The 4,697-nt window shown below is 44.4% G+C and overlaps 1 long non-coding RNA gene across 1 annotated transcript; it reads left to right on the top strand.

Moving 5' to 3' along the window:
• Positions 1 to 2,382: 2,382 nt before the first annotated feature.
• Positions 2,383 to 3,587, top strand: LOC127530279 (uncharacterized). Its single transcript, XR_007936740.1, has 2 exons — positions 2,383 to 2,884; positions 2,970 to 3,587. It is a non-coding gene; the product is annotated as an uncharacterized LOC127530279 (long non-coding RNA).
• The last annotated feature ends 1,110 nt before the right edge of the window (positions 3,588 to 4,697 follow it).

The following is a 4,697-nucleotide window of genomic DNA, read 5'->3' as shown; positions in this document are numbered from 1 at the left end:
AGCCTAGAGGTTAGACTTCGACGATGATGATCATGATTTTGTAACTGGAACACTGACTGATTGCTAGCTTGTTGTTCTTGTTGTTGGTTTGTCAGTAGCGGTTAGCGGTCCTCCCAGGCAGCCACCCACCCGCAGGTCTTCCTCCGCCGCCACAAAGAACCAACTCCCGCCATCAGATCAACGTCTCTCTGGCTGCTGCTGCTGCTTTCTGTCGGCTCCGTCCGTCACATCGGTTGTTGTTGTTGAATGAGACACTTGGGCAAGTGTTAATAATGGTTTTTAATAAACAAAATAATAAGATAGTAAATAGCAATGGCGATATAAACAGCGACAATAAACAGCAATAAACATTTCTTCATATGTAGACAATGCACAATTTGTCCTCTAGTCTGATCGACCTGCGTGCCACAAATACTCTACGTGAATGCTGACTTTTTGAATGGAATTACTGAAATAAACTTTTTCATGATGTTCTGCAGCTGCAATCACCAGCAGCAGCAGCATTTCTTCTATTTCCCACAACCACAAACAACAAAAGAGAAACTTTTCTCGTGAAATTACTAACCCTAACCGTTTCTCGATTGTCATTCAGTTGGCGGGAGCGGTGTCCTCTCCAAGAGAAAGGGAAAAGAAAGACAAAGGGAGAAAGACATATAAAAACAAACTATTTAGACAACGTGATCAAAACTCATCAAATCTGATCAAAATTCAATTCAATTCAATTCAATTTTATTTATATAGCGTCAATTACAGTCAAATCGTCTCAAGACGCTTTACAGAACCCATATGCCTGACCCCCAGAGCAGCCCAAAGGAGACAGTGGCAGGAAAACACCCTTTTAACAGGGAAGAAACCTCGAGCAGAACCCGGCTCTATATAGGGGGGACCCATCTGCCTGCTGGCCGGGCGGGTTGAGAAGGACAGAAGAGGGCAAGGGGGAGGGATGGGAGAAGAGGGAGGGGTGGGAAAGCAAGGAAAACACAACACACATTTGGATACATGTATGACAGGATATGTGACACAGACAAAGTATAAGCTAACATTGAAAACTGACTCATAGTTTACTCTGATGATGTACGGCTCTGACATTAAACATACTCCTTATATAGCTAGCAGTAAAATTCAAACAGTATGTAAGTTAGCATAACAGTATAGTGAAGGCAATGCAGAGTTGACTGGTGGAAAAGGGGAGCTGGAAGCAGAGGGCTGGAGGAAGGTCAGCAGCAGCATCCCACAGTGGACATGGTGGAGACTGGACCAGCTGGTGGAACATCAACCACAGATCTGAAGCATCCAGCTCTGGGACCAGGGACACTCGGAGAAATAGCACAGGGGGAAACAGAGTGAATGTACTGCAATAACGGTATACATATTAAATGTAAAGGTAGATAGAGAAGGGCTCAGTGCGTCAAGAAAAGTCCCCCAGCAGCCTATAGGCCTATAGCAGCATGACTAGAGGCAGAACGAAGGGACGTCCAAGAGGGGGTCAGCTGTACAATGAAGACACAAGCCGAACCCCTGTGGGTCACCCAGTCAGCCCCAACTATAAGATCTGTCAAAAAGGAACGTTTTAATCCTGGTCTTAAAAATAGAGAGGGTATCTGCCTCCAGAACCCAAACTGGGAGCAGGTTCCACAGGAGAGGAGCTGATAACTGAAGGCTCTGCCTCCCATTCTACTTTTAGAAATTCTAGGAACAACAAGTAAGCCTGCAGTTTGAGAGCCAAGAGTTCTACTAGGATAATAAGGTACTATCAGATCTTTAAGATATGATGGAGATTGGTTATTAAGAGCTTTATATGTCAGAAGAAGGATTTTAAATTCTATTCTGGATTTAACAGGAAGCCAGTGAAGAGAAGCAAGTATAGGGGAAATATGATCTCTTTTGCTAACTCCTGTCAGTACTCTCGCAGCAGCGTTTTGGATCAACTGTAGATGTTTGAGAGAGCTATTTGGACAACCCGATAATAAGGAATTGCAATAGTCAAGCCTGGAAGTAACAAAAGCATGAACTAATTTTTCTGCATCACTCTGAGACAGAATGTTCCTGATTTTTACAATATTACGCAGGTGAAAAAAGGAAGTCCTACAGACTTGCTTTATGTGTGAGTTAAAGGACATGTCCTGGTCAAAAATAACTCCAAGATTCCTCACAGTAGTACTGGAGGCCAATGTGATGCCATCCAGAGTAACTATTTGCTTTGAAAGAGAGTTTCTAAGATGTTTGGGGCCAAATACAATGACTTCAGTTTTGTCTGAATTTAGCAGTAGGAAGTTAAAAGTCATCCAGGTTTTAATGTCCTTAAGACAATCTTGCAGTCTAGCTAACTGATCAGTTTCATCTGGCTTCATAGATAAATACAGTTGTGTGTCATCTGCAATTATCGGTTTGAGCGGTACCGTTTCGTAATCGTTTCAAGTCCATAATCTACATAAACAACCTAATCCGTCCTTACATTTACATTACCAACCAGTCATGCTCTCACATCCAGCAGATATTGTGTGTTGCGCTGCGGTTCTTTGCAAATGGAAGTTTTTATATGATGTCAGAGATGCAGAGTAAGACAACTGTATGGAGGACAGTCAGAAAAGTTTTCCTGGCTCTGAAACGACTTTTACCATCATTGTGGTTTTCCTGGACACAAACCTGTCAGAACATCAAGGAGGAGCTCCACAGGATTGCAGGTGAATGATGTAGAGATCTGTTAAATTCATTTTAAATCATATTCTGTTAATGACATTGTGCTGCAGCCTCAGACTGGGATCAGTCATTTGAATTTCTTTTAGGATTTCCCAGTGTGATTGGCTGCATAGATGCACATACATCCCCATCACAGCTCCCTCACATCATGAACAGGAAGTCCATTCACAGCATAAATGTGCAGGTAGGCTACAGGTAGACTGACTACTGTTTCTAAATGTTAAAGACTGCATCATAGTTCAACATCTGTCATTCTCTGCACTGTCCAGATCAGATGTGATGCTGCATACATCATTTCTAATGTGGAGGCCACGTGGTCTGGGTCTGTTCATGACTCCAGGATTTATGGAGAGTCCAACCTGAGCAACAGACTGCAGCGTGGTCAGCAGCATAAAGATTTTCACAATAGAATTCTCTTGTCTCCCTCCTTTAATATGCTCTGATGTATCCACTATACATTACAGGAGAGTTTGATGGCCTTCTGCTGGGTGACAGGGGTTACCATGACAACCCAGGCTGATGACCTCATACCCTGACCCTGAACCAGGCCCCCAACAGAACTTCAACCGGGCTCACTGCAGGACCAGAGCCCGGGTGGAGATGACCATAGGCCTGCTGAAAGCCCGTTTCCAGAGCCTACGTCTCCTCAGGGTGACCCCTGAGAGGGCCTGTGATATTACTGTGGCATGTGTTGTTCTTCATAATATTACCACTATTAGAGGAGAGCAACACCCTGCCCTACAAACTGAAGACCCAGATGATGAGCCCATCCACCTGCAGCTATCCAGGACAGCAGAGCAGTCAGAGACACCGTATGCAAGAATCACTTTAGAGTTTAAGTCTCCATCATCACCACCACAGCAAATAAAGACATGATACACATTTCATTTGCTCTTCTTTATTTCCTACAAATAAAGAGATAGTTCAGTTCATGTTCCAGTAGTTAACATAATTCTCCTGTGACCATCACCACCTCTAACTTGTGCTCCAGTCTTTCAATTTCCAGATCTGTCCTCCTAATCTGTTTTTGGATTTTTCTCAGCAAATGCAGTTTGTAAACCTGTTTTACTGATAACTGGGAATACATAGAGGACATTAAATTATACAGTTGCACATGAATTCCACAGAATGAAGCTCTGGTGTTTCCTGAACATCCATCTCACTGTGTCAGTCTGTGCAGTGGAAGCTGAGGAACCATCCTGCTGCTGTCCAGCCATGCTCTGTTAAAAAGGATGAGAATGTGCAATACTTCAGTGTAGGCTAAATGTCACACTCTATATTCCACCCAGAATGTGAATGAGAAGAGAACTATCAGTAACATAGCTCTGTATGCCTTTCTGGATCCCCCTCTGTAAAGGCAGCAGACACAGTTTCATCCTCTTCATCCTAGATCAGTGACATGTTTCAGTAAACTTAAACTACCATTTGGAGAAATCTGTGGAGTGTTGACTACTTACAATTACAAGGTATACATATATGTCGTTCGTCCTCTTTGATAAGAGATGACCATCTTCACTATAATTATGTACAAATTTACTAGGGGGCAGGGTGGGTTCGAAGGTGGCTGATGAGGCCAATCCGAGCCCGGAAGGTTCTTGGACAGTGAGGGCAGGACAGCGGAGCTGAGGCCTGAGCTGGAGGGTTGGTGCAACGGGCCTTGCGTGCTGCTCGCTTGGTCTTGGCAGTCTGTGTACGCTGTTGCTCATACGCTGCCGCTCCTGTGTGAATTGATCCACGCCAGGCTGTCCGATTCTGTGAGAGTGTCTCCCATGAGTTGTGGTCCACTCCGAAGTCTTTCATGGATGCTTTGAGTGTGTCCTTGAAACGTTTCTTCTGACCGCCCTGCGAGCGCACTCCAGTCTGTAGTTCTCCATAAAGAAGGCGCTTGGGTAGTCGATCATCTGACATCCTGCTGACGTGGCCAGCCCAGCGAAGTTGAGACTTCCGGAGCATGGTGAAGACGCTGGACATTCCTGTTAGCACTTTGTCCTGCCATT

The sequence above is a fragment of the Acanthochromis polyacanthus genome, chromosome 16, assembly GCF_021347895.1.
Source record: "Acanthochromis polyacanthus isolate Apoly-LR-REF ecotype Palm Island chromosome 16, KAUST_Apoly_ChrSc, whole genome shotgun sequence".
NCBI classification, from domain to species: domain Eukaryota; kingdom Metazoa; phylum Chordata; class Actinopteri; family Pomacentridae; genus Acanthochromis; species Acanthochromis polyacanthus.
Note: the sequence above shows the minus strand (reverse complement) of the source record. Positions and strands in the feature narration are given on the sequence as shown.